A 26,211-nucleotide genomic window follows, 5' to 3' on the forward strand; every position below is an offset into this window, starting at 1 on the left:
GGCAGAATGAGGGAATACAAACCAATTCTCTTAGAGGGATCAGAAACGGAGAGAGTGAGCAATTTCAAGTCCCTGGGTGTCCAAGATCTCTGAGGACCTAACCTAGTCCCAACATATTGATTCAACTATAAAGAAGGGAAGACAGGGGCAATATTTCATTAGGATTTTGAGGAGATTTGGTTTGTCACCAAAGATACTCAGAAACTTTTACAGATGTACGGTGGAGAGCATTCTGACACATTGCATCAATGTCTGGTATGGGGGGGGGGGTGCTACTGCACAGGATCAAAAGAAATTACAGAAAGTTGTAAAATCTTCAAGGAGCAGTAAGTCAGAAAGGCAGCGTCCATCATTAAAGACCCTCAGCACCCAGGGCATGCCCTTTTCTCACTGTTACTATCAGGTAGGAGGTACAGAAACGTGAAGGCACACACTCAGCGATTCAGGAACAGTTTCTTCCCCTCTGCCATCCATTTACTAAATGGACATTGAACGCATGAACACTACCTCACTGTTATTATTTCTGTTTTTGCAATATTTTTGAATTTAACTATTTAATATGCATATACATAGTCACTGTAATTTATTTATTTTTCTATATTGTCATGAATTACATTGTACTGCTGCCGCTAAGTTAAGAAATTTCACGACATATGCCCGTGATATTAAACCTGATTCTGATTCTGATTCTAAATTCACCTTCTCACCCAACCACCGTCTGTCTCTTCAGTCCCTCAGATACTACAATTCATTCAGTCTCAGTCGAAAGTGTAATCAGGGAACTCAGGATTCACAGCTTAGCTCACGAGTCCCTGATGTTGAACATTTCAAAGATTTGTCTCTCCCTTAATGAAGAAATACCTTCTTCTTAGTAGATATCAGTCCCCTTATCCTGCAAGTCAGTGTCCTATTTCTGTTCTCTCCACATAAGAGAAACAACCTGTATCCAATAATTCATCCTGTCCGTCTCCTTTTATTTTTACCTATCATTCTTCAGAGGCACAGTGGTAGAGTAAATGGCCACTGCACATTGCCCCAGTTTGTATATGATGATAGAATCTGGTGTTGCTAGGGAGAATGGAATTAATTATCGTAAATGGGTATTATCGTAAATGGGTGGTTGATATTTAGTGAGGACTCAGTGGGCTGAAGAATCTGTTTCTGTCCCCTATAGCTCTCTGACCCTAAACAACAGAATGCAAAGTCACTTCCCCCGCCCCATCCCCCATTGGCCAGTTCGTATTCGATAAAATTGTGAATCATCCAATGTCCATTTTGCCTCCCATATCATTTAGCCCCCAAATGTTCAAATCTCTGTGTTTCTGAACTTAAAATAAGATAAACAGTTGTGTATCCACTGCCCATTAACTATAGGCACCAAGAATTTACCCAGAGAATATATTTCTCAGTATCTGACCCCATATCCTGTGACCAGCTGTTTCTCCATCAGTTTGAGGGAACATGCACTGCGGATTCCCATGGGTCAATGGAGATACTATGTTTTTTGAGACTTGGAAAACGCTCTTGAGGTATTCATTTTCCCGAAAAAAAATCCACGCACAGCATGCATTATCCCACGACTTATCCGAACTTGCTACTTGGTTGGTCGATATTCCGGCTCATTTTGGTTAAAGTTATTTTTCATGTTTTATACCAAGTATGTATGGCATTTGTTAGTCTCGTGAGACCATGGATCTGCGCCTGGAAAGTCCTCTCCAGGGCGCAGGCCTGGGCAAGGTTGTATGGAAGACCAGCTGTTGCTCAAGCAGTAAGTCTCCACTCTCCATGCCACCGATGTTGTCCAAGGGAAGGGCAAGGGCCAATGCAGCTTGGCACCAGTGACGTCGCAGGAGTTGCCAGAGTGAAGTTGAAGGCAATGTCGGACTGCCTTAGGCACTCCAGCTCCGGATTTGTCCTCAGGGTTTACTCCCAAAGCAGCAGAGGTTTGACATCAGAGTTTTCCCTCTCTTAGATGGACTGCCTTCCTAGTCTGACGAGTTCCATCTACCTGATTTATACCCTACTTATACCAGGTAGGATTAAGAATATCAGTGACCTCGGTGGCTTCTTTTCTGAAGCAATAAGATGCAAAGGATCACAAGACTGTTTTAGACTTGTGATAGGAGGGTGATTGGGGATTGTCAATTAAACTGTTTTTGGTGCTATAGTTTGAGGAGCTCTTTATCAATTTAAAGGATATTTACCATCCTCCTCTGGGTATGAAGGGTGACAGTCACTTAAAGTACTTGATGTCTCATTTCACTGTGAAGAGTACTCACTGTTTAGCCGCTGCTCTTCTCAGTGTGAAATACCTTGTGTGTTGATAACCGTACTCATACCCAGACAGAATTTAAAACACATTTCATTCGTGAGTCCATGGCACTTCACTTTCAACAACGAGCAACATGCATCTCTTAAACATGCAGATGCTGGAATGTCCATAGCAACACACACAAATTGCTGGAGGAACTCAGTGGCTCTGGCAGCGTCTATGGAAATGAATAGATAGTCAACTTCTCAGATGAGACCCTTCTTCAGGATAGAGAAGGAAGGGGAAAGATGCCAGAATAAAAAGGTGGGGGGGGGGGAATGAGGCTAGCTGGAAGGTGATAGGTGAAGCCAGGTGGGTGGGAGAGGTAAAGGGCTGGAGAAGAAGGAATCTGATAGGAGAGAAGAGTGGACCATAAGAGAAAGGGGAGAAGGAGGTGACCCAAGGGGAAGTAATAGGCAGATGAGAAGAGATGGGTTAGACTGGGGAATGTGGAGGTTGGAGGGGGAGGGAGGAATATGTTTACCAGAAGAAGAAATACATATTCATGCTTTCAGGTTGGATGCTACCCAGACGGATATAGGGTGCAGCTCCTCCACCTTGAAGGTGGCCTCATCTTGCTCACCTTGGCAAAAGAGGAGGCCATCAATTGGCACTTTGGAACGGGAATGTGAATCAAAATCAGTATGTTTGACCACCAGGAAGTTCTACTTGTGGTGGATGGTGTTTCTGTGTTTTACAAAGCCGTCCACCAATTTACAACAGGGCTTGCCAATAAATCTCTTGGTGGATCTGGGGTGGGGGCTGCTTGGAGATTCAGGCAGCTTTCTCAGTTTGCAGTTCCACTTTCAGAGGTTTACAAGATAGGAGACAGCTGGTATCTTTCTTCCAGAGTCGAAATGTCCACTATTTAAGGGCATGTATTTAAGGTGAAAGGGGAACACTTGAAAGAGATGTGTGGGACGGTTTTTTACACAGAGAGTGGTGGGAGCCTGGAATGTACTACCAGGAGTAGTAGTAAAAGCAAATACAATAGAAACCCTTAGATAGGCATGTAGAGTATATATGCAAACAATGGCAGGGTATAGACCATTGCAAACAGAAAGGATTAAATTAGCTTAATTAGCTTGGCAGCATTGTGGACTGAATGGCCTGCTCTTACGTTGTCCTTTTCAAGGGTCTACGATGAGAGGTTTCTTTGAACTTAACTTTCTCACCAGCTTTCTCCAAGCCAGATATCATCAGCTTCCCATTGAAATATTTGGCTCCTGGTATTTGATTCGCAAATGGCAACGTTGGCATCTGAGCCTCAGTGGTCAATGTGAAATACCTGACCCACCGAAGGGAACTACAAAACCTCCCACCTGCATATTATACTCAATATGGGCAAATCTTATGAATCTTAACTAAAGGTTTAGTAAAGAAAGACAAAAAGAAAAGGGCCCATTTTAACTAAACAGTCAAACATGCACAAGTTGGAGCTCATCTTGACCTTCTCTGTCACTTACGCACTGGGCCTTCAGTCAACGTGAAAGCTCACACCACCTTCTGAATTTCGCTTGCAATCCATCTCGGACAAACGCGTAGTATCCTATGACCGGTTCTCCCCAGCGTCTTCTCTCTTACCTCGCCTGCCGAACCAGAAAGAAACCAAGACCAACCTTAGTGTCCCTCACCAGAGAAGCCTCCCCTCAGCTCCACCCTCCTAATGGGATGGCATTTCTCCTCATCCCTTATCTCCAACAATAATCCAAACAAGCTGAAAACAGAACTGGCTGCTTTTACAGAACTGCTAAATGAAATACATACAGCATGACAGTAAAAATATGGACCAGGGCATTACGCTTGGTATGGTCTGCGTTGTTCCTTTGAACATTGGAGGTATGCTCTGTCGATGCCAGAATGTGTGGCAACAAGTGCGGGCTGCCCCCAGCTCACCTTTGGGTGTGTTGCTTGTTCACTGTATGTTTTGATGTACATTTGATAGGTAAATCTAGATCCGAATCTGAATCTCATTGAATTTTGTGAGGTGAAATTTAGGGCTGTCCTCTGTCACATTTGTGTGAATCATGTCCAGTATCAGAATTCAAACAATCACTGACGCTGGAAATCTGAACCCTGCTGAAAATACTCGGCAAATCTGTGGTGAGAGAAGCAGAGTCAAGTTTCAGGTCAATGGCCCTTGTCCAGAGCCAGAAAGTTAATAAAGCACGTATGTATTGCATTCCAGAGGGTTGTGGAATGAAAGGTGTAGAGAGGAGGTGTGAATGAGGGGCTGGTTGTCTAGGTTACATAATTACTCTGTGCTGTCCAACTAGCAGGTGAAAGATATGAGATATCCTGTATATCAAGATGGCACCTGCATACAACACTCCTTTGATTGACGTCTTCTAGATAGATCATGAAACCATCTTTTTCACTTCCTTTATGACTTTTACATTTGTTTCTCATCTTGAATGTGATTCTGAAACTGTTGGAGCCTGTATTTTTCTGTTTGGAGATCTTTTGGGGACTTCATTGCTCTGCAGTCTCCAAGAGGATTCTGGGAGGCAGAGGCAAAGTGGCAGGCAGGCTGCAGCACGGGGAGCAGGCCGATGCTTGACTTCAACTTGTCGATTATGCTTCTGTTGTTCACCAATTAAAGCAACAAGGGTGACTGAAACGTCAAGGCAAGTGCGGAAGTTTGGAGATCGTTTGGGTTTTCCAGTGCTCTGCAGCCTCCAAGAGGACTCCGGGAGGCAGAAGTGACATGAGCGAACCTCATGAAGGGCAGGCTGAGGACGGGGTGCAAGCCAATGTTTGGCTCCATCTTGCCAATTAAAGCTTCCATTGATCACCAATTAAAGCGACAAGGGAGATTGAAGCATCGAAGCGAGTGCAGAGGGTGAGAGCCATTTACCTGTCCTTTTGATCAGCTGCTCTGTATTGGAGAGGGGAGAGGCAGCCGTTGCACCCAGAGAGTGTTGTCCAGGTTTCTTCCTGAGTTTTGAATGTGTACTTGGACTGTAAAACCCCATTTTTCAGTCTTACAGTTTTTATATTCTGTTTTATTTTTTGCCTGATCTTCTCCATTTTTTTTGTGCAGGGATGGTATTTGGGGGAGGGGGTCAATGTGCTTGATCTGTTTTGTTTTTTTTTCGCAGGGAGGGGATTTGGGGGTTGATGTGCCTGTTCCGTTTTTGTCATTTCTTTTTGCAGGAAGGTGGGATTTGGGAGTTGGTGATCGGGCTGCCTTTCCTTTCTTTCTTGGTTTAATGGCTACTCAGAGAATTGAAGAATTTCAGAGTTGTATACTTTGATAATAAATGAACCTTTGAACTTAAAGAAACAGCAGAACATGCAGCAACCTGAGACGCAGCCGCTGAGATCCTCAAACCAAAAAAAAACTGGAAATATCCAGTGGGTCAGGCAGCATCTGTGGAGAGAAAACTCATAATGTTACAGGTGAATGATTTTTCTATCAGAAAGCTGGCCAGTTTTGACACATGCTGGTTATCTTAAATCATTGAATCCAAAATTGAGTCCCAAGGGCTACAATGTGTTGATTTGAAAGATGAGGCATTGCTCGTCAAACTTCAATTACGTCGCTTTGTCACTTCCCTTTCTTTCACTGGCCAAGCATGCCTAATATTCCATTACAGCCCAATTTCCAAGCATTCCTTTCTCTATGTGGCTCTGGAATGTTTTAAATCTCCCAGATCTTTACTTTTAACTGGGAACTCTTTAATGATTCTCTGTATATGAATTTTTGCCTTGCCACCAGAACAACACAGTTCTGATTGAAGTCACTAATGACATCTCATTTCCTTCATTTTCACCAACGTAATCTGTCTTTCATCATCTCTCTCAGTCTGGTTTCATGCTTTGCCACAGTTCACCACATCAGCCTCATCCAGACTCCAGCAGAAAGGATCAACACAGAATTATGTTTCCATCCTCAACTATCGAGTTTAGCTGTTCACACTCCTGCAATGTTAACTCCTTCCTTTTTTTAGTTCCTTTGCTTCTGAACCCTCAGCCGTGTTAGTTAATGATTCCAGAGCACTCTTAGCTATCTCCCTCATTTTACCTTCGATAAACTTAAATCATCCAAAATTCTGTTTCCATGTTCGAACTTGTATCAGGTCCCACTTATCATAATTCCCAAGCTTGCTGACCTCCAGGGTCTCAGTTAAGCTACCTTCTTCATCTCATGTCTAGCAGAATTCATGGGTTCTTGCACTGTCGGACACAGAAGTGTTGGTACACCTGGTGGGTGGTGTGAAAGGCTGACAAGCCCCGTTTCAGTGGTATGTCATTTACTACTGCAGCCAGCAATGAATCATCCCATGACCCTCTATGGAGAAGCTGCCCATGACGGATGGTGTTGGATGGGCCAGCGTAGCTGCTCAGCATTGAGGTGCAGTATTCTGAAATGTATCCTGACTGGCATGGTTATAAAAATGCTGGAAGCCTTGTTGTCCCCTCCTTTTAGCCTGGCTCCATGCTTTTCCCCATTCCAGGGATTACTCTTATGCTAATAAACTCAATGGCCAGCACCCACCAGTGAATTTGAAACCAAGTCATCAGATTTGGGCCAGCTGGGACCAAAAGCTTCCATCACATCCAACAGGACTTGATAAGAGAGACTGTGGGATTGAGGACAACTGTTAAGAATGGAGCAGGTGCTGTCAGCCTGCAACAACAGGCCGTATGGGTCAGTGGGCAGTCCTGAGTGCAGCACCTAATCAACCCCACCAATGGTCACAAGTCAGCCTCTCCACATGAACCCGTGGGCAGGATCACCACAGGAGCCCCATCCGGAAACCGTTCACACACTGGCCTCTTGAACATTCCTTTGATATACTGCCACAATCCATGGGCCCTAAGCTCTGGACTTTCTACCTCACTCGCCTAACTTTCTGATCAAGATTTTAGTCCTGTCTCAAGAGTTGCATTTCAAAAAAATTTTTTTTGTTCAGGATGTTAATTTGCATGGAAATGAATTTGTATCTCCACGGGCAAGGCAAATAGTTGATATGTAGCAGGCAAGAAATGATTGTTCATGGGCTTGTTGACAAGAAGTACACCAGACCTTATATAAACTTCAGTATGTGCTGTGGCAGTGTAGGTCTGGGCTGGGTCTTGCTGTTGGTGGGGAAGTGGGATGGTAGGGAGGGCCTCAATCACAGGTTGAACACCTTCTTCCATGCAGACCACCTTGACAGTGTGTTACATCAAGAAAGCTAACACTATCATTATGGATACTTGCTACACAGGCCATTTTCTTTTCTCTCTTCTACCTTCGTGGAGAAGATTTGGCGTATTGTCAATAGTTTTGGGCCCCATGTCTCAGAAAGGATGCAATGTCAGTGGATAGAGTCCAGAAGTGGTTCACGTGTATGATTCTGGGAATGAAAAGGTTAACATATGAGTAGAGTTTGGCATCTTTGGGCCTGTAATCTCCAGAATTTAGAAGAATGCAGGTTTGGGGGGTGGGGTTCTCAATGAAATGTTGAAGGGACTAGGTGGATATGGAGAGGATGTTTCCCATGGTGAGGGAATCCAGAACCAGATGGCACAGCTTCAAAATTGAGGGGTAACCTTTTGGAACAGAGGTAAGGAGGAATTTTTTCAGCCAGGGAGTGGGTAAATCTGTGGAATGGTCCGCTATGGACTACTGTGGAGGCCAGGTCCATGGGCATATTTAAAGCAGAAGTTGATAGCTTCCTGATTGGTCAAGGCATCAAAGGACATGGCGAGAAGGCAGGTGTATGAGTTTGAGTGGGATCCGGGATCAGCCATGATGGAATGGCAGAGCAGACTCGATAGGCTCAATAGCCCAGTTCTGCTCCTATGTCTTCTGGTCTAATCGTCTTATGCAGAAGTTTGAAAGCCAAAACAATCAGTCTCAAAGAAAACTTCTTCTCCAAAGCATCAAAACTAATCACCCCTTTCACAGAGTCAGTGGGTTTTATCAGGAGATCAATGGATGAGAGGGTTCAGTAAGAGTCATATTTGGTAATGCTAGAAGTTTTTGCTGTCAGGGATGGGTCCAAATGTGGGGGTGTGGGTCTGGTGCTGGGAAGGAATTACCCTGATCTGGTTCAGTGCATTAGTGTGGTATCTGCTTAGGAGACTGTTTTTACAAAATGCAGAAGCTCAGTTCTTCAAGAGTGTCTAGAAGATTGAACATCACTTTCAAACACCCAAACTGAGAAGCTTAGAAGCAATATCCAGACATACTTTGGATGTTGTGGGGCACCATTGCTTGTCTGGGTCTTTCGTATGACCTGTCATAAGCACAGATCATCTGGAACAAAGATCTTGAACCAAATTGCATGAAGGACCCTGTTTTCGTTCACTTCTTATTTAGCACACAAAATACAACTCTACACAATTTACTTTCTAAGTAGATATCTGATCAAGATATGAATCTATTGATGAATTCCTTCCACCTACCTTTAGCTTAGTGACTAATTTCTATTAATTGTTAATAGAAGAAATTTTATTTTCACTTATGAGTTTCTTAGTCTTGTTTGTTTTAATAACTAATGTGATCGTCAGAATGAAAATATCAGAGGAAGCAAGCTTATTGCCTGTTCTGTTATCAGCTACACTATGAACAAAAATTAAAGCTACTTCATGAGCTACTGGTCACATGGAAAGATTACATAGGAGGTCACATGGAGAGTTCACTTAGGATGGGATTGATCTAATCTGGTTTGAAAGCACAATGGAATGTGTAATCCTGCTTGAAACTATAGGAATGTGTAACTAAGGAGTTTAATTTAAAGAAATGCTATTATTATTAACATCTACCACATAAAACAATGAAAAGTATTTTCAAGATGCACTGAAGTGGGCATCAGACAGTTGCAAATATTCACAAAAATATCTTCCAATTGTTCCTCTCATTTCAACAGAATTCTTGTCTTCTCTTTTTGGTTTTACCACACCATTTAGCATTGAAAAGAGAAGCAGCCTTCTATGGTTCTCCTACAATCCCCCAAGGACCCTGCATTCCTCCAGCCCTGGCCTCTTGCACATCCACTAATTCCTTTACACCCTCCTAGAGCCTCCACCCCCCCCCCCCCCCCCCCCCCCCCCCGGTGGATTGGAGGTCTTGACTTTAGTTTAGGCACTAAACTCTGGAATTCCATCTCTCTGCTCGGGAAATGAGGACAAAGGACAAAGGAACTTGAATTCATAATGCACCTTTCACAACCTCAGAATGTACCCAACTGCCTCACAAGCAATTAATGCATCTTCTTTCAAAAAATAATCAGTGATGTAATGTGTGAAGTCTAGTGGCCAATTTGCAGACAACAGAATTCTAAAAATACCATTGGGATAATGGCAAAATAATCTTGATGAAGGTTAATGTTGAAGAATAAATATTAGCCAGGATGTTTAGGAGAACTCCAGTTCTTCAAATAGGGACATGATTACTTACATCCACTTGAAGGCAGACAGTGCCTCATATTAATGCTTCATCACAGTAATGTATTTCTGTTAATGCTTTACTCTGAAATGACTGACACTGCATTGGCATCCCAGGTTTTGTATTCAGTCTCAAAAGTTGGATTTGGTTCCATAACTTTTAACTCAGGGACAAAAGTTTTACAGACATTTATAAAAACCACTTTTACCAGACATTTGCTTCCCTTCCCACCCCCCACCCAGATATAATCACTGTTTTTTGGCCTGGTGTCGACATTTGAGTGCTTGTGTTCCTGTAGCGCACCTTGAGACATTTTACTCTGTGAAGGTTTAAAGCAAGTGCAAGTTGTTGCGGTTGAAATCCGATTACACAGATGTGCACTCAATAGGAAAGCGAAGTGGTGATCCATGCGCAGTGCCAGAGAGAAGGTGACAGTGATTTGGAAGCAAAGGCTGCTATTATTAAAGGTCGAGAGTGACACCCAGCTATATCTCTATGAATAACTTGCTAAGTAAGAGCATAAGTGTATGCAAATATTTTTACTTATTTATTGTTTACTCTCAGATATAGCTCCTTGCTGATAGTTTGGATCCAGGGTGTAAATTGTATGCAGTAATATTGCATTGACATGAGGGCCTTTTTGAGTGCAAATTTGTTGTCATGCTTCCCTCTTTACAAAACAACTCTTCAAAAGTACTTCATTGATGTTATTGTATTTTCAATCACTGGGAAGTTGTGAAAGGTACCTCTCCAGCAGTTCTTCATTGGTCTAGTCACACAGATGAAAGGTAGAAGACCATCTTTATGCAGTCCAGTGTAGGTCTGTAGTCTAGTGTAGCTTTCTACGTGTTTTTTTTTACATTGTTCAGTCTAGTTTTTTGTACTGTGTCATGTAACACCATGGTCCTGAAAAACATTGCCTCATTTTTACTATGCACTGTACCTGCAGTTATGGTCGAAATGACAATAACTTGACTTGAGTAGATAACATCCATCAAGGTGGGCACCATCCAGAACACTGAACATTTCATTCCTTCCTGCTGTCTAATGTGACTTCGGTGTGCATTTCCAGTAGCAGCTCCTAAAGACAGGAGCTCTCCAACCAAGAAGGACAATGACTTCAGGTGCATCGATACAGCAACAACTACAGGTCCTCTCCAAGTCAAACACCTCTTTGCTTTGCAAGTATCTTGCTGTCCCTTCACTTCATTGAATTTTAAAATTCATTACCCAACAGGCCCATGGGAATATATTCACCAGAAGCAGTTTAAGAAGCCAGCGCACAACCACCATTAAACAAGGGCCATTAAACATGGGGAATGGATGATGATCTTGTCATGATGTCAAGATTCCAAACGATGAAGGAAAGGTCACTCAGCAGTGGCAGAGAAAAGAACAGAGTTGATGTTCCATGTCGATGGCCTTTTATCATGTTCTCTCAAATCAATGATACCTGACTTGCTGTTTTCATCTCAGATTTCCAGCATTGCAGCTTTTCACTAACTGAAATAGAGACACGAGGGACTGGAAATACCGAAACCTGAAGCAACAAGCAGTCTGCCGGAGAAACTTGACAGAACCCAACCATCGCCAGTTCCTTTCCTCCAACAGATGACACTTGACCAGCTGAGCTCCTCCAGCAGACTCCTTGTTGTTTCACTCAAGTAGAAGCTGTTTATCCTGTTTCAATTTTCTTTCCAAATGCAACCATTTTTATCCTGGACTGCGTCACTCTCAAGAAGGAAGCAGAGAGTTTGCAGAGCACATTTCGACTCAGACCACTTCCATCTGCTGCTGGGAGAAGCTCACTTGCCTGACAGCCCTATCCACGAGGAAACAGTATACTGACATGCCCTGAAATCCAGCGAATTATGAATGCTGCCATCAAAATCATTCCAAGACATCCATAAGCCATTTAAGTCACTCGAGGTATAGAGCAATGCGATGATACAATACAGATGATGATTTGCTAACTGTGAATTAAACTGATCTTTGTGCAAAGCCACATTCTCTTTCCACAAATGATGACTGATTAGTACTTTCTTTAAAGCACTATACACGTAACTGGAACGGTTTTTGCTTAGTTTTAGATTCTGATGACTACTAAGTGGCTACCAGAAAACCATTTTTCTTAAATGTATAATTTAGGAAAATTATAGACTTACTTCCCAACTTGGAAAACTATCCAGATGGTGAATATGCTGAAACTTTGTTAACGAGATAGGGTGATGTTTTGCTTCTGAATATCAATTGATTAAGCTCCCTTGGCAATGTCTCACCTTGCGTCTCTGGCACTTACCTGTGAAGAGCAGTACCGGCTCTTCAGTGCTTGGCTGCCTAATGGACTGTGTCCCACACAATGGTGTTATTGACTGTAACATCTCAATGAGTGAGAACAGCAGAGCCCATTTGAAGGACAGACTAAAGGTTGATGTCTTTGTTGTAGAGGTGCATAGGAACGTTCTTGAGTTGTCGGATCTCTCTCAGACAGTGCGCACAGATATTAGTTGCGGATTATTGCACCTCAATCAGTGTATACATTACTCGCTCGATTCATCTCATTAGCATCTGAATGGTCTTTTGTGCTGGTAGAATGTGGATTAAAGCTGTCTGCGACAGAGGCTGGTAAAAGGAAGGAAATATATTTATTGAATTAATCACTGCTGTCCTCAATAGAGAGGGAGGAAAAAAAACCCTCATACAATGCACTCAGTGCAGACAGACTGTGCTCTAGGGTCTGAGAACTTCACAGCTTCAGATATTAAACTGCTGCACACTGGAATTGTTCTAAGCAGTTGTAGTGCCCACTTCACTGCTGTGTTTACTTCTCTTTCAGTTCCAAAGATACCTCCTCATTGCTGGGGAATATTTCCATAAATGACACTCATCTTGTGACATATTGGCCAGGTGAGATTTATTTGCCTTCGTGCTTTGACAGCAAGGAGTAGTAGGCTCTGCAATCACCAGGTCCGATCCAGTCACTCCCCAATCAGTGCTCAAGTGGCACTGACAGCAACTGCTTTTTTGTCAACCCAGTACCTAAATATTCTAACATGATGCAGAGTCTAGTAACCCCCAATCCCACCTAACTGCTCTTGCTGCACCTAAAACATTTTGCAGTAAACTCTTATAGATATGCAGGTATGTTATGAAGCGTGCAAAAATGGACAAACAAAATATAAGCATAAACAGATTTCCACAAAGGTTCCAACTGGTACACTCCAATATGTTACTGGACTGCACAGATGGGCTCTAACTCAGGACAGCCAATACAGTGCTTGTGGGCTGCATGTGGGGCCACAGAAGCTCCTATTATGGTTAAAGTGCTGCTTTCAGAAATTCATGGCATGTGCACACTAACTAATAATGCAGCCAGATTCATATTGGAAGCAGTGAAGTGCAGTGCAAAGTGCCTCTTCATCTCAGCAGGCACTTTTAGGGAGTGGGAGTGGGGCTATAGCACCAGGACCCATGAACATCTAACTTTGGCAGGCTGGGTACAAAACCTTCACTGTATGTGGCAGCGCGGGATTATGATGTCAGGCAGCAATGCATAGGCTGTTTTCAGCCATTGTGACGATGAAACAAAATGTGATCATTATCTCCCTGAAGAATATTTCAGCCGGATGGAGAGCCTTATAATGCAGGGTGTCCTCTTACCTCATCACTCATAAGGTTTAGGTGTTAGTAGTCGGACGTAGTTTTGCGGAGGACATTGAAGGAAGCTTATCTGAGTCTGAATCAGATTCAGGCTTATCATCACTGGCATATGTTGTGAAATTTGTTAACTTTGTGGCAGCAGTACAATGCAATACATGATAAATAAAGAAATAAAACGTGTGTGTGTGTGTGTGTGTGTGTGTGTGTGTGTATAAAATAGTTAAGTTAAAGGAGTAGTGCAAAAACAGAAATAAAAAGAAGAGGTGAGGTAGGGTTCATGGGTTCAATGTCCACTTAGAAATCAGATGGCAAAGGGGAAGAAGCTGTTCCTGAATCGTTGAGTGTGTGTCTTCAGGCTCTGTATCTCCTTCCTGATGGTAGCAATGAGAAGAGGCCATGTCTTGAGTGGTGGGAGTCCTTAATGATGGATGTCACCTCTCTGAGACACGGCTCCTTGAAAACTTCTTGGATACTGTGGAGGCTAGTACCCATGATGCAGCTGACTAATTTTAAAACTTTCTGCTAATTACTTCGATCACCCCACACCAGACAGCAATGCAGTCAGTCGGAATGCTATCTGTGATACATCTTTATAACTGCATCGATACGTCGTGACCAGGTTAGGTCCTCAGAAATATTGACACCCAGGAACTTGAAATTGCTCACTCTCTCCACTTCTGATTCCTCCATGTGTTCCCTCGAATTACCCTTTCTGAAGTCCACCATCATCTCTTTGTTCTTGCTAGCACTGAGTTCAAGATTGCTGCTACGACACCACTCAACTAGTTGGTATTTCTCACTCTTGTATGTCCTCTCATCACCATCTCAGATTCTGAAAACAATGGTCTGCCAACAATTGGAAGATGATAACAGAAGCTTTAATCCAGAAAAACAGATTTTACATTCACTTAAAGTCATCAAACCATACACTCGTGTGCACACACACACGTGCAAACTAAGCAGCGTATATTTTGCGCCTTTAATATAATGAAGGAAAAGGAGGCACTGATTTGACAAGAATTTGCTGCTGAGCCACATGAACAGATAAATGAACAACACACACAAAATGCTGGTGGAACACAGCAGGCCAGGCAGCATCTATAGGGGGAAGCACTGTCGACGTTTCGGGCTGAGACCCTTCGTCAGGACTAACTGAAAGGAAAGATAGTAAGAGATTTGAAAGTAGGGGGGAGGGGAAATGTGAAATGATATGAGAAGACTGGAGGGGGTGGGATGAAGCTAAGAGCTGGAAAGTTGATTGGCAAAAGGGGTACACAGCTGGAGAAGGGAAAGGATCCTGGAACAGGAGGCCTGGGGAGAAAGAGAGGGGGAGATGGAGATGGAGAACAGGTAAGGAGTGATTGTGAGAGGGGCAGAGAAAAAAAGGGGAGGGGGAATAATAGATAGATAGATAAATAAGGGATGGGGTAAGAAGGGGAGGAAGGGCATTAACAGAAGTTAGAGAAATCAATTTTCATGCCATCAGATTGGAGGCTACCCAGATGGAATATCGGATTTTGTTCCTCCAACCTGAGTGTGGCTTCATCTTGACAGTAGAGGAGGCCATGGATAGACATATCAGAATGGGAATGGGACATGGAATTAAAATGTGTGGCCACTGGGAGATCCTGCTTTCTCTGGTAGACAGAGCGTAGGTGTTCAGCAAAATGGTCTCCCAGTCTATGTCGGGTCCCATCAATTGGCCGCACCAAGAGCACCGGACGCAGTATACCACACCAGCCGACTCACAGGTGAAGTGTCGCCTCACCTGGAAGGACTGTCTGGGGCCCTGAATGGTGGTGAGGGAGGATGTGTAAGGGCAGGTGTAGCACTTGTTCCGCTTGTTCCACCCCTTCCCACCGATCTTCCTCCTGGCACTTACCCTTGTAAGCAGAACAAGTGCTACACCTGCCCTTACACTTCCTCCCTCACCACCGTTCAGGGTTCTGCAGTGGCGTTAGCTGAAGACATTGTACGAGATCTCCTCAAAGTGAAGAGCTAATGCCCTGACACTGATGCTGTGCCAAATCTTGGCTTTGAATGTTATATGCAATAAGAATTATTAAAGGTATCGTACGATTGTAAAGAAATACCCTGGTAATTCCTTACATTGAACCCTGCTGGAAGTTTGCTCAAGTTTCAAATGTATGTGTTTAGCTGTGGCTGAGCATTCTGACAACACCATGAAATACTCATGATCATCAAAGTTGCTTTCCTCTGCATTGTTTTCAACACTCGCTACTCGCACTGATAATTCCTTACACTTTGCTGAAAGATAAACACTTCTGAAAAGGCTGAGTTTTCAACCAAATTTATGCAGATTCCACTAAGCAGGGCATTCTGTTTGAAAAGGATAACTGACATCCCAATAAAAGCATTGAACTGTGTTCTGCATTGTTGTCTTTCTGAATGATGCTGGTGATCATTTTCTTTTGATGATTTCAAGCGAGAATATTTGTTCGTCTTTTCTGATCTTAGTCACAATAGTACCTTGTGCTCTTTCCAGCACAAATGCCCAATCCAGTAAAAGTGAAAACAATCTTTTAAGCAGCTCAAACAGCTTGATATCTTTTTCGTGGACCCTCCATCAGAGTTACTTCGATACCAGCACCAGCCTGCCCGCCATCAAGGACAAATGTACAAAAAGGTAGCAGAAAATGAATGATGCCATCCACCCGGCTAATGGACTGTTTGTTCCATTCTCAACAAGGAGGAGGCTACGTGACATCCACGCCAGTACCACCAGACTCGCAAACGGCTACTTTCCCCAAGCAGTAAGGCTGATTAACACCTCCACCCATTAACCCACTCCTCCACACCCCCAGCTGGCCGTACTTTATCATCTCCTGTCAGTCACCAGATGTACAGACACTCCTGCGCCTACCAGCCCTTTATGGACAAACAATCGATCTGTGTATATAAGCTATCTTATGTACTTACAAGCACAAAGAAAGCAACATACACAAAATGCTGGACAAACTCAGCAGGCCAGACAGCATCTGCGGAAGAGAGTAAGCAGCCTTCCTGAAATAGGGTCTTAGCCCAAAATGTCAACTGTTTACTCTTTTCCCTAGATCTGCTAAGTTCCTCCAGCATTTTGTATGCATTGTTACGTATTTATGTTTATTGTGTTGTTTTATGATTATTGTGTTTTATTATTATTGTGTTCTTAATCTTATTGCATTCTTTTCATGCTGCATTGGCTCTGGAGTAACAATTATTTAATTCTCCTTTACACTTGTGTACAGGAAATGATATTAAGCAGTCCTGAATCTTGAATCTTGATATACATTGTCAGTGGCTTTGTTTTCAACTCTTCCTCAAGATCAGAAAAGATGCATATTGCAGCAAGTTGTTTCAGATAAGTGCGATATTAATCAATTTTTAGTTTTGATTCTTGCCTTGGTAGTTGTACTCAAGTGCTTCATCTACCACATTTTGCATGGATTAAATTATAGAGCTTTTGTCTCTATGCGTTTGGTAGCTGGCGAGTCAATGGATCCTGTAATTTTTCACCTTCATACCTTTATTCTTGCATCACCCATGGTTCCATATTCAGCCGTCATTCCTTTTGTTTTGTAATTTATTTTTTTATTGAAGTTCATCATCAAACGAACATTTCCATAAGATGTATTTCAGACATTGTACATATATATCATATAATCATATATATCACAAATCTCCACAAAGTAGTTATCTGTGGTATACACTTATAGAAAAGAGTGAAAAGAAAAAAATAAGCAAAAGGAAAAAACAATGTACAAGTAGGGAGTGATCTTTTTTTTACAACAGATTCATTGATTTGTGAGAATAAAATCAGACCCATGAGGCATTGAGTAGTTAAAACATTTTTCCCAGTATGAATAAAATTGTTCCAGCTTATGATTAACAGATGCTGTTATCTTCTCCATTTTGTAAATGTCCATTGTAATTTCCATCCATGTATTTAAAGTTGGGCTCTCCTGTGATAACCATTTCCTAGTAAGAGTATTTGATAATTCAGATAATGGTAGTAGGATAATTTCAAGCATGTACAAGGGGATGTCAAATCTTAAAACACATTCGACTTCATACCTTAAAACTAAATGGGAGAATGAAGGAGAGATAATTATATCTGAGGAAGAATGGACAATAATATGGAGGTATCAACGGAAGTGTACCAGTTCACAGAAATGGAGGGAGTTTGGATGGAAAAGCTTGATAAGATATTTTATTACACCCTCTCAGAAATCCCTTTATGATAGTAACCTCCTTGTTTGCTGGAGAAATTGTGGAAATCAAAATGCAAATCATTATCATATTTTTTGGGACTGCCCTGTTATCAAAGACTATTGGAGGGGGATACACGATGCCCTACAAGACATCTTTAAATGTGAAATACCCTTAGAGAGTAAGACCATATATTTTGAATATATACCTCAAGAATGGTTGAAAAGAGATAAATATTTAATGAATATACAGTTGGTGGCTGGTAAAAAGACTCAGCTGTCATTCCTAATCTGCGAAGCCACTTTTCCCAGTGGGACAGGACCAAATAAACAAATGCACAAGAATTAACACAAGGGTAAGGATGACCATTGCTGAGCTATAGTATGCAGATATAGAATTGGTGCATTGAACATACAGAGCAACACTACACAGGTGGCATGGTAGCATAGTGGTTAGCACAATGGTTTACAGTATAGGTAACCGAGGTTCAATTCCTGCCCCTGCCTGTAAGGAGTTTGTACGTTCTCCTCCAGCTGCTCCGGTTTCCTCTCACAGACTGGTTTGTAGGTTAATTAGTCATTGTCCCATGATTAGGCTCAGATTAAATTGGGGGATTGCTGGGCTGTGTAGCTCAAAGAGCTGGAAGTGTCCATTCTGCACCGTATCGTGATAAATAAATAAACATTCATTCAAAAACATATTTTTAGCATTGTTTGGTTAGACTGAGTGTTAGTATTTATTGTCTCCTGCAGGATCAGCTGACAGGGTGTCTCAGTTACAGACATTACTCATTCAATACAGTGGATTAAAAAATACGGACAAAGTACATTCTAGGTGGTGCATGGGAACACTGCCACCTCTCAATCCCTCTCTGTGTCACGCAGCATCCTGTCTTGCACATTACTGTTTCTTCATCATCATGGGTCTGAAACCCTGCAGTTCCCAATCCAATAGCTGGAGCATGTCAAAATCAAAGCAAATTTATGATCAAAGTACTTACGAAAATGAAACTTTCACTACATCAGCAAGGTAGGTGCTACAAAGAACTTGAAGATAGCGACAATCATCTTGAATGTTATAATGAAAATGAAGTTTTGGAGGATGCAATTGTCAAATTCATTGTATGAAGGCAGCTCATTACCTGCACTAGGTATCTGTGCTGATTTTGTTAATTTACAGTAAATCAAAAGAACACGACAGTGTATACTGGATGAATTCCTCCATCGATAAATATTAGGAACTGATGCACTGTTTTATAGTACTATAATAGTGTTCTACTTTTTTCTGTATTTCATCTAAATACATAATTTGTTACTCAGTTAAATGGTAGTTTATAAGTTTTTTATCTATTTCCACAGATCTTCAACTAATTGGGCCAATGGCCAGGGACCATCTGCTCTCAGGATGAGGCTTTTCTTTCCAGGATGAAGGAGATGTCTTCCTTTTTTAAGCAAAGGGGCTTCCCTTCGTCCACCATCAACTCTGCTCTCAAACGCATCTCTCCCATTTCCCGCACATCTGCTCTCACCCCATCCACCCGCCAGCCCACTCGGGATAGGGTTCCCCTTGTCCTTACCTACCACACCACCAGCCTCCAGGTCCAACATATAATTCTCCGTAACTTCCGCCACCTCCAACGGGATCCCACTACCAAACACATCTTTCCTTTCAGTTAGTCCTGACGAAGGGTCTCGGCCCGAAACGTCGACTGTGCTTCTCCTTATAGATGCTGCCTGGCCTGTTGTGTTCCACCAGCATTCTGTGTGTGTTGTTTGAATTTCCAGCATCTGCAGATTTCCTCGTGGTTGCCTCTTGAGCTACTTCTGTCTTTATGAGAAAGGCACCTCCGCGATGCTAAGGGTAGAAGTTCCAGAATTAAGACTAATGATAAAGTCCCAGTCAAAGATTCAAAGGTCATGGAATACAGGTTCTTCGGCCCAACATGTCCATGTTGGACATCAAGAACCCATCTATACTGACTCCATTTCCCAACACTTTGTCTGAAACCTTCTATGCCACCAGGTTTCAGATGGTGTTTCAATACTTCTAAAATGTGAGACAATGTGCCTTGGGAACTGAGTTTCAAATTTCAACCATCCTTTGGGTGAAAAATTGCTCCCCAAATCCCCTCCAAAGCTCCTACCTTTTACCTTAAATCAGTGCCCTCTGATCATAGACCCTTTGCCTAGGGGAAAAGTGTCTCAGTATCAACATTATCTATGCCTTTCATAATTTTGTACACTTGAATCAGATCACCCTTTAGTATCAATTCCATTTCCCATTCCCATTCCAATATATCAATCCATGACCTCCTCTACTGTTGTAATGAGGTCACATTCAGGATGGAGGAGCAACTCCTTATATTCCATCTGGATTGCCTCCAACCTGATAGCATGAACACCTATTTCTTGAACTCCGGATAATGCCCCCGCCCCCCCCCACCATTCCCCATCCCCTTTTCCCTCTCTCATCTTATCCCTTTACCTGCCCATCGCCTCCCTCTGATGCACCTCCCTCTTTTCTTTCTTCCATGGCCGTCTGTCCTCTCCTATTAGCCTTACCCATTCTAAAGAACACACGCCCAGCTTTTCTAATCTCCCCTTGTAACTGAAATGTTTCAAGTGACAGCAATACCTTTACAGTGTGTGAGAGAGGGGACCTGTAGATTGTGGTGCTCCCTAGCTCTTCTGCTCTTGTCTTTCTTAGTGGTGGAGACTGCAGCTGAGCACTGCGCTGTACAATTAGTGCTGTTGAGTAAATGCAGCATATTTTTTAGATGATACACACTGTAGCCACTTTGGAGTGAGTAAATGTGTAGGAGCTTCATATCAAGCAAGCTACTTCAACATTAAGCTTCTTGAGTACTGTTGGAGCTTCACTCATCTATGTAAGTGGTGAGAGTTCCATCACACTCCTGGCGTGCCTTGTGCATGGTATGAAGGCTTGGGAGGTCAGGAGGTGATGTTCTCATAGTACGAGGTCCAGCCACAGCAATTCTGTGTTACTCCAGTTACATTGTTGATCAACAGCAGACCTCAGGATGTTGACTCGAATAACTTCTTATCAAAATCACCTGGCCACATGACCTTCTTTTCCCCTGTTAGCTTTTATTCCATAGGCTTGACATAATCATACTGTATTTGAAATCAGCAAGTCAAAGTCAAAGTCAATTTTATTATCAAAGTACAACCCTGAGATTTGTTTTCCTGTGGGCATACTTAACAAATCTATAGAATAGTAACTATAACAGGATCAGTGAAAGATCAACCAGAGTGCAGAAGACAACAAAATGTGCAAATGCAAATATAAATAAATAGCAATAAATAATGAGAACATGAGATAATGAGATGAAGAGTCCTTAAAGTGATATTATTAGTTGTAGAAACATTGCAACGATGGGGCAAATGATTGTAGTTATCCCCTTTTGTTCAAGAGCCTGATGGTTGAGGGGTAGTAACTGTTTTTGAACCTGGTGGTGCAAATCCTGAAGTACATTCTACAGGTTGGCAGCTGTGAGTTAAGAGCATGACCTGAGTGGTGGGGATCTCTGATGATGGATGCTGTTTTCTAGACACTAGAATATGACAGCACGGTACAGACCCTTCAGCCCTCGATGTTGTGCTGACCCATATATTCCTTTAAAAAAAGTACTAAACCCGCGCTACCCCATAACCCTCCATTTTTCCTTCATCCATGTGCCTGTCCAAGAGGCTCTTAAAGACCCCCAATGTTTTAGCCTCCACCACCACCCCTGGCAAGTCACTCTAGGCACCCACAACCCTCTGTGTAAAAAACCTACCCCTGATGTCTCCTCTAAACTTCCTTCCCTCAACTTTGTATATATGCCCTCTGGTGTTTGCTATTCATGCCCTGGGAAACAGGTACTGGCTATCCACCCTATCTATGCCTCTCATAATCTTGTAGACCTCTATCAAGTCCCCTCTCATCCTTCTACGCTCCAAAGAGAAAAATCCCAGTTCTGCTAACCTTGCCTCATAAGACTTATTTTCCAATCCAGGCAACATCCTGGTAAATCTCCTCTGCACCCTCTCCATAGTTTCCACATCTTTCCTATAACGAGATGACCAGAACTAAACTCAATACTCTCAATGTGGTCTCACCAGATATTTGTAGAGTTGCAACATGACCTCTCTACTTTTGAACTCAATCCCCCTGTTAATGAAGCCTAGCATCCCATAGGCCTTCTTAACTACCCTATCAACCTGAGGGATGTATGGATTTGAACCTCAAGGTCCTTCTCTTCTTTCACCATCTTAAGTAACGGACCATTAACCCTGTACTCAGCCTTCTGGTTTGTCCTTCCAAAATGCATCTCCTCACACTTATCCGGATTGAACTCCATCTGCAACTTTTCTGCCCAACTCTGCATCCTGACTATATCCCCTCATAACCTTAGACAGCCTGCAGCTCCATCCACAACTCCTCCAATTTTCGTGTCATCAGCAAACTTACTCACCCATCCTTCCGCCTCTTTATCCAGGTCATTTATAAAAATCACAAAGAGCAGGGGTCCCAGGACAGATCCTTGCGGCACTCCACTAGTCACTGACCTCCAGGCAGAATACTTTGCTTCCACTACTACCCTCTGCTTTCTTCCTGTAAGCAAAATTTTTATCCAAACAGCCAAGGTTCTACTGATCCCATGCCTCATGATTTTCTGGATGAGTCTCTCCAGGGGGATCTTGTCAAATGCTTTGCTAAAATCCATGTGGACCACATCTACTGCCCTACCCTCATCAATATCTTTTGTTACTTCTTCAAAAAATGTAATTAGGCTCGTAAGGCACGACCTTCTCTTCACAAAGCCATGTTGACTATTCTTGAGTAGACCGTACTTCTCCAAATGCTCGTACATCCTATTCTTAAGCATCCTTTCCAATAGTTTGCAGAGCACCGACATAAGACTCATCAGTCTATAGTTCCCAGGGTTCTCCCTATTACCTTTTTTAAACAAAGGAACTACATTTGCCATTCTCCAATCTTCTGGCACCTCCCCTGCAGTCAAAGAGGATTCAAAGATCATAGCTACTGCTCCAGCGATCTCTTGTCTCACCTCCCACAGCAACCTGGGGTATATCACGTCTGTCCCTGGGGACTTATCAATTTTGATGTTTTTAAGAAGATCCAACACTTCTTCTTCCTTAATCTCCACATTGTCCAGCACACAGGTCTGTTCTATTTCAACCTCACACTGATCAAGTTCCTTTTCACTTGTGAATACTGAAGCAAAGTATTCATTTAGAACCTCCTCAACCTCCTCCACCTCCAGGCACATGTTGCCTTCTTTATCCTTTAGCAGCCCCACCTTCATTCTTGTCATCCTTCTGTTCTTCATTTACATGTAGAACGCCTTGGGATTCTCCTTAATCCTGCATGCCAAGGCCTTCTCATGCCCCCTTCGAGCTTTCCTAAATCCCTTCTTTAGCTCCTTCCTGGCTACCCTATACTTCTCATGAGCCCCTCCTACTTCCTGCTTCTTATATCTAACATATGCTTCCTTTTTCCTCTTGACAAGTTGCCTCACGTGTTTCGTCAGCCACGGTTCCCTTTTCCTACCATTTTTTTCCTTGTCTCAGTGGGACAAACCTATCCTGAACCCAGAACAAGTGGTTCCTGAACTTCCTCCACATTACTTCTGTGCTTTCACCCTTGAACATCTGTTTCCAATTTACTGTCGCTAGTTCCTGCCTCATCCCTTCCTAGTTAGCCCTTCCCCAGTTAAGCACTTTCCCATTTTGTCTGTTTTTATCCTTTTCCATAGCTATGCTGAAGCTAAGGGAGCTGTGGTCACTCTCACCAAAATGCTCCCCCACCAAGAGGTCTGTCACCTGACCAGGTTCATTACCCAGAACTGGATCGAGTATAGCCTCTCCTCTCGTCGGCCGATCCACATACTGTGTCAGGAATCCTTCTTGAACACACCTGACAAATTCAGCCCCATCTATCCCCCTTGCACTCAGGAGGTGCCAGTCAATATGAGGGAAGTTGAAATCACCCATAACTACTGCCCTGTATTTCCTGCACCATTCTAAAATCTGCCTGCTTATCTGCTCCTCAGTGTCCCGAGGGCTAATTGGGGGCCTAAAGACTACTCCCAGCACAGTGATTGATCCCTTCCTATTTCTGACTTCCACCCAGACTGACTCTGTGGACACTCCTTCTGCAGCGTCCTCCCTTTCTATAGCTGTGATACTGTCCCCGACCAGTAATGCTACTCCCCCCAATTTTCTACCTCCCATCCTATTCCTTTTAAAACACCTAAACCCTGGTACCTGCATCAGCCAATCCTGCCCTTCCTCCAGCTAACTTTCAGTAATGGCCACAACATCGTAGTTCCACGTACTGATCCATGCTCTACGTTCATCCCCTTTATTCCTAATACTCCTAGCGTTGAAATAGACACATTTCAACCCCTCTACTGGCTACATTTATGTTTTGTCCCCTGCCTGTCCTTCCTCACCAACTCAGAACACATAGCATCATGCCCTTGTCCTTCTACCCTAATCTCTGCACTCACATTCTGATTCCCACCCCCCTGCCAAACTAGCTTAAACCCTCCCCAACAGTCTAGCAAACCTGCCCGCCAGGATATTGGTCCCTTTCCAGTTCAGGTGCAGCTTGTCCTTTTTGTACAGGTCAGACCTTTCCCAGAAGAGATCCCAGTGATCCAGAAATCTGAACCCCCGCCCCCTGCACCAACTCTTCAGCCACGCATTCATCTGCCATAACTTCCTGTTGCTACCCTCTCTGTCTTGTGGCACAGGCAGCAATCCCAAGATAGCCACCCTTGAGGTCCAGCTTCTTAACTTCTTTCCTAACGCCCTATATTCCTTTTTCAGGACCTCATCCCTGCTCCTATCTATGTCATTGGTCCCTACATGGACTACGACAGCTGGCTGCTCACCCTCTCTCCTAAGATTACTGAGAATTCAATCCAAGATATCGCGAGCCCTGGCACCAGGGAAGCAACAGGCCATCTGGGATTCTAAATCTCTCCCACAGAACCTCTTATCTGTCCCCCTAACTATCGAATCCCCTATCACTACTGCTCTCCTCTTTTCCCTCCTTCCCTTCTGAGGTGAGGGTCCAGTCTCAGTGCCAGAGACATGACCACTACAACTTGTCCCTGGTAGGTCATCCCCACCAACAGTATCCAAAATGATATACTTATTATTGGTGGGAACGGCCACAGGGATGCTCTGCTCTTTCTGTCTAATCCATTTCCCTCTCCTGACAGTCACCCAACTACCTGTCTCCTGACTCCTAGGGGTGACTGTCTCCTTGAAACTCCGATCTATTACTGCCTCTGCCTCCTGAATGATCCGAAGTTCATCCAGCTCCAGCTCCAGTTCCCTAACACGGTTTGACAGGAGCTGCAGCTGGATGCACCTTTTGCAGGTGTAGTCATCAGGGACAATTGTGCTGACCCTGACTTCCCACATCCTACAATCAGAGCACTGTTCTGTCCTATCTATTGCCTCCATTACCAACTCCTAAGTTAATTAAATTAATTAAAGAAACTTACCCCGGCCTTACCTCTCTGGGAGCAAATTTGTCCTCCACCTCGTCTCACCGAAGCCTCTTGAGCCAAAGCCTCAGAGCTCCACTCCTTCACTGGCCCACTCACTCACACACTGGCCGCTCTGCTTGAGCTACCCCTCTTTTTATTTGTTTGAGCTTTTCAACTTTTGATTAACTAATCAAACTGCTTGGTCACCTAACCTCGATTGCCCAATCAGCTGCTTTCTGCTGAGTCTGAGCTATTCAAATCCTATGACAGCATTTCATGTAGATGTGCTCAATGGCTGGGAGGGCTTCGCCCAAGATGTACTGCGCCTTTTGTAGGATTTTCCATTTAAAGGCATTAATGTTTCCATATCAGATTTTGAGGCAGCCAGTCAATATACTCTCTATTATACATATGGGGAAAAACAGCAGAATTAAATAAAGTTTCTGTGAAAACTTTGCTCCTCCTGCTGCAAATTCTGCCTGACCCTCTTGCAGGCAGCCCAGCACAATCCTCACCTACTTGATTTGTTGCGAATGATGCATTTTGCTGTAGGTTTCATTGAACATAGAACATAGAAATTTCCAGCACATTACAGGCCCTTCGGCCCTCAATGTTGAGCTGACCATGTAACCTACTCTAGAGACTACCTAGAATTTCTGTAGCACATAGCCCTCTATCCCTCTATTTTCCTCAGCTCCATGCACCTAAGAGGCTCTTAAAAGACCCTATAGTATCTGCTTCCACCACCGCCGCTGACAGTGCATTCCATGCCCCCGCCACTCTCTGTGTGAAAACTGTACCCCTGACATCCCCTCGGTACCTGTTTCCAAGCACCTTAAAATGATGCCCCCTCGTGCTAGCCATTTCAGCCCTGGAAAAAAGCCTCTGGCTATCCGCATGATCAATGCCCCTCATCATCTATCAGGTCACCTCTCATCCTCCGTCACTCCAAGGAGAAAAGGCCAAGTACACTCAACGTATTCTCATGAGGTACGCCCTCCAATCCAGGCAACATCCTTGTAAACCTCCTCTGAACTCTCTCTATAGTATCCTTCCTATAGTGAGGTGACCAGAACTGAACGCAGTACTCCAAAAGGGGTCGGACCAAGGTAGCTGTAA

At 43.3% G+C, this 26,211-nt stretch overlaps 1 long non-coding RNA gene across 2 annotated transcripts in view; it reads left to right on the forward strand.

Annotated features, from left to right (window-relative positions):
- LOC132405364 (uncharacterized) overlaps nucleotides 1-26,211 on the forward strand; it is a 96,780-nt gene that overhangs the window by 24,608 nt on the left and 45,961 nt on the right. The window contains exon 1 of one of the 2 annotated variants that reach the window (XR_009515833.1): nucleotides 17,182-18,590. The exons of the other annotated variant lie outside the window; for it this stretch is intronic. This is a non-coding gene — a long non-coding RNA (uncharacterized LOC132405364). Of the gene's footprint in view, nucleotides 1-17,181; nucleotides 18,591-26,211 lie in introns of those variants that run through there. 2 annotated transcript variants of the gene reach the window in all.

Source organism: Hypanus sabinus, chromosome 15 (assembly GCF_030144855.1).
Source record: "Hypanus sabinus isolate sHypSab1 chromosome 15, sHypSab1.hap1, whole genome shotgun sequence".
NCBI lineage: Eukaryota > Metazoa > Chordata > Chondrichthyes > Myliobatiformes > Dasyatidae > Hypanus > Hypanus sabinus.